Source organism: Macrotis lagotis, chromosome 4 (genome assembly GCF_037893015.1).
Source record: "Macrotis lagotis isolate mMagLag1 chromosome 4, bilby.v1.9.chrom.fasta, whole genome shotgun sequence".
Classification (NCBI taxonomy): domain Eukaryota; kingdom Metazoa; phylum Chordata; class Mammalia; order Peramelemorphia; family Peramelidae; genus Macrotis; species Macrotis lagotis.
Genome location: NC_133661.1, coordinates 168,637,781 through 168,651,778, shown reverse-complemented (window position 1 = coordinate 168,651,778; position 13,998 = coordinate 168,637,781).

Here is a 13,998-nt window from a genome sequence, read left to right as displayed (position 1 = left end):
TGTAAAAGAGGACTAGAACTTTGTCTTTGGAAACCCAGCTCTATTCCCAAGGACCAATATGATGCAAGTATTCTCATAAGCCTCTGGCTAGATTTTAGATCCTGCTAGGGAATCATCCTCTTGACCCCTTGACTGCCTCTAAGAGTCATTTAATGATTCTTCAGACTGAATACGATAGCTTAGAGAGATGGGTATGCAAGAAGATGAGGAGAGGGAATGTCAATTTACCCAAGGACCTGGCTTTCTATTCACTCAACTCACAGAACTTAGAGTTCAAAGGAATCTTTAAGAATATCTAAACCAGTCATCTCATTTTACAGCTAAGGAAATTGAGAAACATAGAGATTAGGAGACTTGTCCAAGGTCACAAGGTACATAGGGATAGAATTAGGTTAAAAGCTTGATTTTCTGATTCTAAATCCAGAACTCTTTTCAATGTTCTGGGCTGTTTTACTTAATTTTTTATTTTAATTATTATTTAATAGTTTTATTCCAATTGTTTCATTTAATTGCTTACAGCAACCAAATTTCTAATGCAAATTTCTTAGGCCCTCTACTTCATTTTACCTCTAAACTCTATTTTTAAAAATTTTTTTAAAAATAGAATTTGAGTTAGAGAAGACCTAAGAGATCATCTAGGCCAGCCCATATCTGAATAACAATTCTCTATATATTTGACAAATGGTCATTCAGTCTTTTCCTTGAGGACTTGTAAGAGCAATTCACTAATTCCCAAGGCAATCAATTTTACTTGAATATGACTCTAATGGTTAATCAGTTACACCTGATCATGTAGGTAATAAGTCCCAGAACTTGGATTTGAATCCAAACTAAGAATTTTACTCTAAAACCAGTTCTCTCCATTGTACCATTCTTTCTCTCTTGGGAGAAATCATGAAAGAATCTCAGAAAGAATGAGACCTACCAAATGCAGGGAATTTCTGATTTCTTTTGAAGATAGCTTCTGGGAGATGTTTTACTCTATATGGGTTTGTATATAGCATGAAGCTGATCATCACTTATCCTTACTGCTTAGGGAATGGAGTTGGAAAAAAGTTTTCAGTTTTCTTGAAGAAATATTTATGGATATCCCTTCATATTCTGTAGTCTTTCTCTTTCTTCAGTGACAGGGAAAAATCAAAGTGTTCCATACAGGGCCATATTTTGGGAATGCTCATTCTAAGACCCAGCCCTATGTTAGAATTAGGATTAAAAATAATCTCCAAACTCTTACCACATTCTCAGCTGGAAAACTAAATCATTCCACCCCCTTGAAGATGGATTGCAAATATATATTTTCAACCTTAATTTTTCTACTTCTCACAGTACATGTTTACATGTATGTCTCACAAACACTTCAAGTGTAACATTTTCAAAATTGATATCTTTCTCTGAAACCCCAATATGTATCATTTCTATCAGGGACATGACCCTTCATCTAGTCTCCTATCCTCAAAAGTTTGGTGTTGTATTTAACTTTTCCCATAATCAACTCCTGATAATTCCATTCTGGCAAAATCTTAAGCATCTTTCTGTTTCCCCTATCACAGTCATTATTATAGAATCTCATCATCAACTTCCTAGAGAATCTTGATAGTTTCTCAATACATCTAATCTCAAATCTATTTCCTTATTCCTGCTAGATCCCACTTTGATATCTTCAGTGGCTTCCCCATATGTACTTAGTAAGGTTCAGATTTCTTCATTCAACATTTAACTTGATACCACCCTACCTCTGTCCATTTGCTTTATATTTTTTTCTTAATTTTTGTTTATTTAAGGCAATAGGGTTAAGTGACTTTCCCAGGGTCACACAGCTAGGCTATTATTAAGTGTCTGAAGCTCAATTTGAACTCAGGACCTCCTGACTTCAGGGCTGGTGCTCTATCCACTGAGCAACCTAGCTTCCCCTGTTATTTGCTTTAACTGATGATTCCACATATGGACTGTATGATGCTGGCTGGTGGAGCATCTATGTTTTCTTGGTTAATTGATAATTAACTCAGGCAGCAAAAAAAATCAATCTAGCATTTCAATTGCAGAAAATGCATTGATTGTGTAATCATCTGTGAACAAAAAGTCACATACTAAATTCCTTCCACTTTAGTTTAAGTTTTTAGCCTTTTCAAGTTGATTGACATAAAATACTGATGAACTTACCCAGGCAATCAAATTTAGAAATACAATTTTGAATATTGTGGATAAATTCACTTATCTTGGTAGTATGCTTTCCAGGGATGTATCCACTGATAATGAGGTTGGCACATGCATTATTAGAATTTGCTCAGTGTATGATAAGCTCCAAAGAAGAGTACAGGAGAAAAGAGATATTAGACTAACAAACTGAAGTTCTATAGAGGCATTGTGCTGACCTCATTGTTGTATGCCTATGAAACCTGGACAGTACACACTTATATGAGGTTGATACATGCATTGTCAGATTTAGATCAGTATATAGTAAGCACCAAAGAAGAGTACAGAAGAAAAAAGGTATTTTAGTGACTATCAAACTGAATGTCTACAGAGCCATTGTGCTGGTTTCATCATTATATGAAACTTGGACAGTATACAAGCACCATGCCAGGAAACTGAATCACTTTCATTTGAATTGTCTTAAGAAGATTGATCTGAAAGGATAAGGTACCAGAAACTGAGGTTCTTTCTCAAACTAACCTACTTTAAAGTCAAATTCTACTACAGAGAGTGCAATTCCAATGGACTGGTCACATGTAATGCCAAATTTATGCTTGCCTAAAAGACTATCTTACAGAGAACTCACACAAGACAAGTAACCAGAAGAAGAGGTATAAGGAAACTCTCAAAGTCTCTCTGAAGAACTGTGGAATTGATTGCTTGACATGGGACACCCGGCAAAGAACCACCACCATTATGTGCCCACATCAAAGAAGGTACTGGCACTAGTGAGCAAAGTAGAAATGGAAGTAACACAAAAGGAAGGTGAGATGTGCAAATTTAAATAATCCACTCCAGATGTTCACTTGGGCACAAATATTTGCCCAAAATGTAGTAGAGCATTCTGAGCTCATATGAGTTTGATCAGTCACAGTAGGACACACTATGCCCTGATAAAGGACAACAACCAACCAATTCTGTCTTTCCAATATTATCTCACATTGATCTTTTCCTCGTAGTCCAATTCAAAAAACATTTGATTCACACTTATTATGTGCCAGACATCACGCTAAGCACTGGGGATATAAATAGAAACCAGTTCCAGTCTTCAAGTAGGAGAAGATAAAATACAAATGAAAGCTGAAAAGGGGAGGAACTACCATGGAACACCATCTTGTTCTCTGAAGTTGGAACCAAACAGAACTGCTGATAGAAAACCTAAGGAGCAGTTTCTGTCCTCTACAAAGGAAAGCTTTGGATGAAGTTTAATACTCTATCCTTTAGACCTCTAATCACAGGGGCAAGGAGGTTATAGGAAATAAGGCAATATAGAATCTTCCAAGACTGAGTTAGCTACAAAATGACTGATCTGAAGTGATCAAGTCATTCTGGAAGGGGTATCTTCTTCTGGAATGTTGAAACCAAGTTGAGTTGCTGATGATGAGTGCTCCAACCTATTCAATCAATAAGCATTTTTCAAAAAACAGTGCCTCCAATGAGTCAGACAGTGTACTGATCACAGGGGATACACAAAGACAAAAATATGAAATAATCCATACTTTCAAGGGGATTATATTCTATCAAAGGAGATAACTTTATAATTTTATCTATCTATAGCTATCTATCTATATGTATGTTTATATATGCATTCAAAAATATACACATATATATACACTTACATATACATACAAAATAAATACAGAGCAAATAACAAATGAATACATGATAATGGCTAAAGGGGTTAAAGAAGGAGGGCATAAGAATTGAAAGAGATCAGAAAAGATGTCCTGAAGAAGGTGGTACTTAATATAACTTTTGAAGGAATTGGAGGATTTGGTGAAGCAGTAATTGGGGAGTAGTACATTCTAAGGATGGAGGATAGCCAGTGTAGAAGGACAGAGATGGGAGATGAGATGAATTATAACAGGTCAGAAAGAAGCCCTGTTTGTAAGAACAATTGATGTGGGAAGTAATATATAATTAGGTTAAAAATATGGGTTGAAGCCAGGCTACTAAAGGCTTTAAAAAGGGGGATGTAGATTAGGAAATTACAGCAATGGGTATTTTAAAATCAATAAAACATTTTAAAAGGAAAAAAAAACCCAAAGGAGAGAGAGCTTGTGTTTATAGGAAAAGAGACAATTAGAAAGATAAATTGATGTCAGGTTGTTGATTATTTCACTTCACATACATAACAAGTAAGAAATGTGTCCGCCTTTCCTTTCTTTCCCCAACTTATTTCTTCTACTATTAGTCCTTTTTCATGCTAACTGAGGAGCCGGAGGGAGACTTGATAGATAACTAATGGGAATATGATTGTTTTTCTCTTTTCTCTTTCATCAATATTGCTGTAGGGTTTTTAATATAGTCTGGAAAAGGACTCAAAGAATCATGCCTTATGCTCCTCCTTGCATCTACCTTGATGCCTACTGTTTGGCCTTGAGCAATGACTATCTGTCCAATGAATGAATGACTGAATCTGACTTTACAGTTACATATAAAAGACTGCAAAAAAAAGCCATTAAGTTTATTACCACCCAATGAAAAAGGTCATTTTTCTAGTGTTGATATCATCATGAACAAGCCTATGTCTTATGAAAATTCACTAGTCCATTCATTTATTTCCAAGTATTTTTCTCAGATCTGAGTTGATTTCTCTGCCTGTTTTTAATGCTTTTCGTTTCATCTTAAATGGAGAACTGGCTCAATATGATTCCTTCATTTTCCAATGACATTTAAAGATTGGATTTAATCTAGGAATTTCTGATTTATACAGCTCTGATACACCATGACATTTCCCAAATGAGACCATAAAAAATGCATAGATGACGGATGCTGCTGATAGTCTAGTTATCTAGGGACCATTCTTGCTCTAAAGAAATATGCAGATTTCCCCCTTTGCAATCATCATTGGACACCTTTGAGTCAAGAATTCTTGGTATCAGGTACCAACAAAAAGCGCTGCAAAAAAATCATATATTTAATAATGTGTAAATTGCTAAGATCCTAGACATATAAACAGTCCCTCATGGCTACTCACCGTATAATTACCTTAATTAAAATATTTTATAAGGATTTTTCAGGACCAGATTACCATCTACATGGATTAATCCCAGTTTCAATTTATAAATTATGTACATTTAATTAATTTTCCAATTATTTTAACATGTTTATTGACATATTTTGCACAATCTGTTCATTGTAAATTGATCTCAGTTTGTTGCTTGTATTCATTCTGCAAGCTTTCCTCTGAGAACTTTCCAGATTTAAAGATACAGCCAAAACTGATCAAAAGTTTGCATTATATACTCTTGTCACCTATAAATGGATTGCTTTATTTTGTTTTTTTTCCAGGTCACACACAATATATTCTATCATTATACATGTCTGTATCCAACAAATACATTTCACCATCTATATTTTATGAACAAGAAAGTCCTTAGTTTAACAATAGATGTCTATTGAAATCAGCAACTGTGCATATTTCTAAGAACAAAAAAATTATGCCTCACTTGAACAATTCCATTCATTCAAAGATATCAATATGCTGTCAAGTTTCTTTACCAAAAAAGGGTGGGAAATGACTTTTGTATGGTTTGTCTGCATTTGCATAGCAAACTGGAAAAAGACTGAGCTGATCCTGGAATTTTGCAGTCTTAAAGGACATTAAAAATTACTTCATTCAACTACTTCATTTTTGAAGAATTCCATTTTGAATTTTGTTGTAAACATTACAATTATTTGTCAATATATTTCCCAACAATGAAGAATAAACAAAGCTTTCTATTAAAGGCAGTTCAGCAAAATTGACAGAAAACCCCAATATGAACAGTAAATAATAAATTCTATACCCATAGTTCCTCACCTCCCTAAATAGAAACATGTATTACATCTTGTCTTTTATAGAACCATTGTTATTAACTAAGTTCAGTGAACTTTTTTCATCTAAATTTTTGTAGCCATTGGGTATATTTTTCTCTTGATTCTGCTTTCTTTGCTCTGAATCATTTATTGTATAATTCCCAAATTTATCCTGATTTCTCACATATGTCATTTCTTAAGACACAATAATATTCCATTTTACCAATTTTATTTACTCATTTTTCAATATTATTTTGTTACTAGTTTTTGGTACCATAAAGAATGCTCCCATGATCTCTTCGTTTTGTTATGCAGATCTATATATAGGGTGTCCCAAAAGTCTTAGTTCAATTATCAGTTTTAATAGCTTAACGTAATCTATAAAAAATTTAAGCTATTTAAAAAAAAATTAAAACTGCATTAAAAATTTTGGGACACCCTAAATATAGGATTTTTCTTTCATTATAGTTGCTTAATAGATTTTTCTTCCATTATAGTTACTTAATAAATTTTTGTATTGATTGAGTCCCATTTCATACATGAGAATGTAAATTGAACCTAAGAACTAGACCTAACTCACTTGAAAAACTCTGGGAGAAAAAAGAATATTAAAAGACTTCTTTAAATAACTTTCACTCATCTCTGGCATTATCAACATTTTACACCTTCTAGCTACCTGATCTTTCTCCTTCACAAGTCTGTGTTTACATAGCAAATTAACCTATAGTTATCATAAGCTCTCTTTTAGTCTCCACAGTGGCCTGGAGGTAAAGATTTGAACAATCTGCTTACAGAAAAGCAGAAATTATCAACAGATCTTTTAATGATCACAAAGTAATAAAAATTACATTATGTAAATAACCATTCAAAAAAGCATTTTTAAAAAATTTAACTAGAGACTAAATACTTTAATCCTGAATAAGTGTGAATCAAAGAATAAATTGTAGATAATATTTTATTTTGTTACAGATAATTACAATGATAAAACCTTTCACATATTTTGAGATGGAGCCAAAGTATTACTTAAGGGAAAATTATATGGATTAAATATGTTCATTGATTTTTTTAAAAAAAGAGAGAAAGTGAAGGAATAGATTGATGAGTTGGGAATGCAGCTTCAAAAAAATAGGAAAAAAGCAAAAAATTAAAGACTCCAATTCAATACCAGCTGTAATATAGAGAAATCAAGGAAAAGATGAATAAAACTAAAAGGAGAATAAAAACAAAAATAATAATAAAAATGAGAGCTTTTTAAAAACATATATATCATTAGATGATTTGATTAAAAAACTAAAGGAAAATTAAAAAGCACAAGCAAAATAATTAAATTAGAATTTTACAATAAATGAAGAAATAGGGCGGCTAGGTGGTACAGTGGATAAAGCACAGGTCCTACAGTCAGGAGTACCTGGGTTCAAATCCGATCTCAGACACTTAATAATTACCTAGTTGTGTGGCCTTGGGCAAGCCACTTAACCCCATTTGCCTTGCAAAAACCTAAAAATAAAACCAAAAACCAATAAATGAAGAAATATAAATTATATCAGAAATTTTTCCCACCCATAAGCCAATAAAACTAGCAACTTAAATAAAATGAGCAAATACATACAAACATATAAAATGCCAGATTAACAGAATATGAAAAGATTTAAGTAACACAATATGAGAAGAAAAATTCAACAAGTCATAAATGAACTCCCAAAGAAAAACTTCAAAATCATAGGAATTCATAAGGGAATTTTTCTTTCCTTGCATTGAATAGGTGAAAGTGGAAAGAAGAATAATGAATTTTGATATTTAAAAATAATAAAATAATGAATAACATGAACACACTGTCAACCAATCCTATTCTTAACTCAGCATATCTCCTGTATGATGAGAGACAGTTACCATCTGACATACAAACTCAGTGAGAGTACCAGTATCAATTTGTTTCTTTTTATTATCAAAGCTTAATATATTTTAATACATTAATATATTATGGGCATTCCTTGGGTACATGCCTCCCTCCTTGGAGACCATCTTATAAGAGCTACTATAAAGGATACTATAAAGTATCCTTGAAATCAATAAACAAACATTTATTAAGCAGACACTATGTGCCAGATATTGTGTTAAGTTCTAGGGACATAAATATGATGAAAGATAGTTCTTATTTTCAAAGAGCATACAATCCAATGGAGAAAAGCATCACCCAAAAAGAAGTTCAAAAGGTGCAATGGGTGGAAGAGGAGGCAAGCACTGAGAAGATATCTGACTCAAGTATATAGAAGAAAAGTCTCCAAGTAGTGTAGTCAGATAAGAAATGAGGAACTGTTCTGAGATCAATGTAGTTTTGACCAAAATTCCACAGCAACGTAAAACTAACCATCCATATAGGAAAAACAAAGTAGGTAAAAAATTCATATTATGACATAAAGATGAATGGACAACTCATTGAATTAATATATATATTTATTAATACCTATATATAACAAGATTATTTTTTCTTTTAGATAAAGAACTAATGGCCCCAAATTATATCTAAAAGGAGACTGGACTAGATTACATTTTAGAAATTATGCAGGGTTTCTGTGATCCTAAATGGCTTACCACTTCAGAAGTTCATCTCTAGAACATCAATACTTTGCTGATAATTCTATGAAGCTGTGAATCAGAGAACCTATGATTTAAAAATTATCAATATTATATATAACCTAAGGGGCAATGAGGAGGTTCCAGAATATAATCAAGAATGACAATGTAAAATTAAAAAAAAATGTAAGGCAATATGTTACCTGAAAAAGAGATGATAATGAGAAAAAAGGGAAAAGGAGAAAGTAGAGAAGGAGGAAGAAGAGAAAGCTTTCAACAAGGACTACAGAAATCTTCTGTTCAGATAAAAGAAAAGGGCCAGAAAGAAGAAAAACTTAAAAAAATTCTTCTGTGCTTCAGTGCTCTGATGGATCTGTGGTTTTACTGATGTAGGCATTCCCTCAGAATCACCATTTATCTGTGCCTTTGCATCCTGGATAATTCTTATATTTCCCTGCCCCAAGGTCTTGTTTTGGTATTTGAGGTTGGGTTTTTTTTACATTTATTAATAACTGCTAGTTTATATCACCTTCATTTTCAAATATAATCTTCCATCTTATACAAAGATTAAGCCTCTGTAACAAAGGGAGGAAAAAAAAAACTAGTTCAGCAAAATTAATTAACATATCAATAGGCAGTATATGCTATATTCCACACCTATAATATTCCCCCAGCTTCCTCAAAGAATTAAGGGAGATGTATTTTCTCATCTTTTTATGGCTAAACATAGTAAAATTTCTTCCTCTGCAAATTTTAGTTTTAGAGCCTGGCCTAAGGATAATGAGAGGTTATGTTTCTTGCCCAGATTCACAGAACCAGTATTTTATATACTATTTATAGTGACAAAGGAATATGTTGTGGAGAGAGATCTCTTGTGGGTCAGGAGATCCAGGTTTTAGTTCTACCTTGCCAATGACTATCTGTGTGAATTTCAGTAATTGCCTTAAATTCTATGTGCTTGCCCATAGGAGTAGTATTGGGGTTAGATCAAAGATTATTCTTTTTAAAATTTATTTATTTTGAATTTTACAGTTTTTCCCCTAATTTCATTTCCCTCCCCCCCCACCCCACCCCCCACAAATGGCAGTCTGTTAGTCTTAACAATGTTTTCCATGGTATATATTGATCTAAGTTGAATGTGATAAGAGAGAAATCATATCCTTAAGGGAAAAAAATAAGGTATGAAAGATAGCAAAATTACATAATAGGAAAATGGTTTTTTTTTAATTAAAGATGATAGTCTTTGTTCAAACTCCACAATTATTTCTCTCGATACAGATGATCTTCTCCATCACAGATATCCCAAAATTGTGCCTGATTGTTGCACTGATGGAATGAGCAAGTCCATTAAGGTGATCAGAGATTCTTAACCTTTTTAATTTCATGGACCCCTTTGTCAGCCTGGGGAAGATTATCAGTACCTCCCAGAATAAATGTTTTTTTTTAAATACACAAAATATATGGAATTGCAAAGGAAGCCTTTATTAAAATATTTTACAAAAGCAAAGTTCATGAACTACAGGTAAATAATCTCTAGACTAGATAATGCCCAAGGTTTATCATAGCTCTAAACTTTTGAGATTCTGTTACTACTTTTGATACCTTCTCCACAACATACCCTCTTGCTGAGCACACTCAAGTAATTAAAATACACAAGTAATTAAATCTTCTAGCACAGCATTAAAAATGAAGTGTTTATAAATTTACTTTATGCAAACTATTCCATCTTGTTGCCAGGTGGGTCAAAGCTACTTGGGGAAAAAAACGAATTGGACAAGTAATTTAGAAGTTAATGAACCAGAAGCCCTGACTGGGCAACCTTCACTAGTCAGTGTTCAACCTCCTAATCAGGCATTGTAAGTCAGAGAAGAATCTGCTTTTGATCCTAGTTTCCATTTTAATTTCTACCTCTATGCAAATATTTGTGTTTAATAGAATAATCAATACACACACATACACCACACACACACACACACACACACACACACACACACACACACACACACACACATATAGTATCCTCTGGCCTTGGACGCTTAATAATCACCAAACTGTGTAATCTTGGGCAAGTCACCTAACCACATGCCTTGCAAAAAAACAAAAAAAAAATATGAATCAGGATTCTTAAAATAAATAGAAAAATTGGGAAAAGAATTGCAGGAGAAATTCAACATTGTACAAAAAGAAGCATAAAAATCAACTGAAGAAAACAAATCCTTTAAAAATACAATTGGGCAAATGAAAGAAAAAGATAACAGCTCCTTTAAAAACAGAATTGACTGGGAAGCATCTAGATGGTACAACCATGAAATACTGGAAGTCTATGGTACCTTCAACAAAAATAGGAAAATTTAGAAAAGGAATGCAATGAATGCACAGTTCATAAGATAATAAATTTACATATTCCTCCAAATTTGCTTATAGTATGTGAGCTATGAATGGAAGAGGAAATTATTAGGACAATCAAGGATTGACAAGTTATAAGATATGGTTGTACAATGAGGCAAGAGTTTTTGAGAACAGAAAATAGTATAGAGTTGAAGTGGCTAACCAAAGGGTCAAGACTGGAGAAGGAAGAAAGTAGTCAGTGTAGTTATAACCGAGAAAGTGATGAGGGGCTAAGAGAGTAACGTTTCAATGAGAGAAAAGAATGAGGCTAAGAAAAGTGGAATACAGTGAGTAATTGAATGACATGTTATAGTCATTAAAGATAGTTTTTTTGTTACATTAGTGGAATACTTGTAAGTATAGAGTAGTGGGCAGAGAACTGGTCCTATAGTCAGGAAGACCTGAGTTCAAAGCCTACATTATACACTTAGCAGCTGTGTGACCTTGAGCCTCAGTTTCCTCATTAGCAAAATGTTGAGGTTGGGCTTGATGAATTATAAAAATTCCTCCTAGCTCTAAATCTGTGATCCTACAATCTAGCATGTTACCATTCCTAAATATAGCTGAGGTAGAATAAAGGAATAGGTCATGAAGTTTAGAAGAATCAAGAATTGGGAGCTTAGGAAGGTTGAAAGAAAATCATTGAAGATAGTGAAGTCATCTAGAAGTACAGCAGTCAAGAAGGAGAGGAAGATTGTGAATCTGATCTAAACTCCTTGAGAAAAATGTAGAATCATCTAGAGGTGCTATGCAACAGTTACCGAAGTATGGATTGAGTGGAAATTTTTTGATACCATGAACGTCAAAAGAAGCTGAGCAGTGAAGATAAAGAATGAGACTGAAACTGGTACTGAAGGGCAAAGTATTCCAATCCCTCCACAGGAGGAGGAATTATGGGTGAAAATGTCACTAATTATAGAGGAAGGTCAGGATTATAGAGCTGTCAGAAGAGAATCAGGTCTCAATAGATGACTGCTGAGATGCCCTCTAACTGAAATTCTGAGGGTCTATCTCTAAATTTAAAGAGGCTGGTCCCCAGAATTTTGTTTTAACCCCAGTCATTATCATGAATGGCCATTTACTGAATAGAGGAAGGTTTAAAATCTGAATTTGTGGCAGAAACTCTGGCACCAATTAACTCATAGGTTCCTAATGTAGGAATTGAAGTTAATAAAAAAAAAACTGTCATTTATTTTTAGACAAAGACTCCCAACTGGAAACTTATTTGAAATAGATATGGGATACCATTTATATGGGGTCATAGGATGGACTTTGGCTAAATGCTTTTTTAAAAATACATCCAATGCTTTTTCTTGCTGGTTATGAAATTTTAAAGATTCTAAATTAGCAAACTGAGATGAATTTTATAGTGAGTGGGTGATTTTTGTCCTTAAGCTTTTAGTTCTTGATAATAGCCATGATGTTCTTTGCCTCACATTAGATACAGAGCTGAGATTAATTTGAAGTAATATATGAATTTATTTTCTTTGCTACAGCTTTAATTAAAGAGTAATATAATCTCTAGATGTTGAGCCAACTTTTTTTCAATTTGGTTAGCCAAACTGAATTCACTTTAAACCACACTGGTTCATCTACTGTGAACTATTATGGGGAAGAGGCATGTACTGAAATACAGGCAACATCTTGTCTTTGTCATTTAGATGTGGGAGGAGGAGGCAATTAGGATTAAGTGACCTGTCCACAGAGCAGTAATGTCAAGTGTCTGAGGCCAGATTCTAACTCAGGTCCTCCTGACTCTAGGACTGGTGCTCTATCTACTCCACCACCTAGCTGCCCCATCCATTTATATTTAGAGCTAGAAGGAAATCAGAGGATATCTAATCCAAATCCCTCATTATAAAAGTGGAAACCAAGGCACCCTGTGACTTGTTCAGGCTTGCATAAATACCTATGGTAGAATTTGAACCCAGGACTTCAAAGTCAGTGCTCGTTCAATTGTGCCACACCGAGTCAGTGCTTTGTAAACTGGAACAATTGCTTAAAGGGAAGTTGGTTTTAATGTAGCTGGCACTGGGTCAGTGGTCTCTCACCACTTGAGACTCTGCTTGTCATTTTCATGAATTTATGAAGAGAATGCCCTAATGTCACTAAAATATTCCGAATACCTTAAGTACTAAGAAATTTGAATATTCTTTGACTTATATTAGCCATTTTAAAATGTATAACTATAACCCTTACAAATAATGACTTTCCAACATTGGCTTAGAACAGAGAATGGCACTAGAAGAAAAAGTTTCAGATTCTTGCTGATCCTGAAGAAGCTATAGTTTTGTTAACACTTATCAACATTCAGCTACATTCAAGACAAACTATGTGATAAAAAGAAACTGAAATATAGGCAAGCTAAGCAGAGTGCTCAAGCAAAATTTTATAATAAAGGATTCACTGAGAAGGGTAGAATTAAGTTGCAAGATACTGTGGACTGAGATGCCAAAAATCTGTGAAACAAGGATAGTATATCTGATGCTTCCTGAGTTGGATCTTCTCAATCTTTAAAATTGTACAGTTTATACTGGTACATTTTATGCAATTTCAACCACTGCTTTCTGAAGGAAATGCATATTAACCAGTGAGTATTCAGAAGTCATGGCTTTCAATATTCATTTTCTCTCTATGTTTGCCTGGTACAAGATATATACAGAATTTTTTTAGTACTGAATAAATGATGACTTTACTAATGAAATGAATTGTGAGCAGTTGAAATAATAATGTTTGTCCTTCATTTTCAAAGAAGACCATGATAATATCTGGGAGGTGATGCCATGGCAAACATGAATTGGATTTGAGTGAGGGGGGTGCTTCACTTTCTCTTCCAGAGAGAGAGAGAGAGAGAGAGAGAGAGAGAGAGAGAGAGAGAGTTCAGTGGCCAGATATGAATCAGGATATCAGGATGACTGTATATGGCCTTGGATATGAGACAATTAGAGTTAAGTGACTTGCCCAAGTTCACACAGCTAGTAAGAGTCAAGTGTCTGAGGCTAGATTCAAACTCCTGTCCTCCTGACTCCAAGGCCAGTGCTC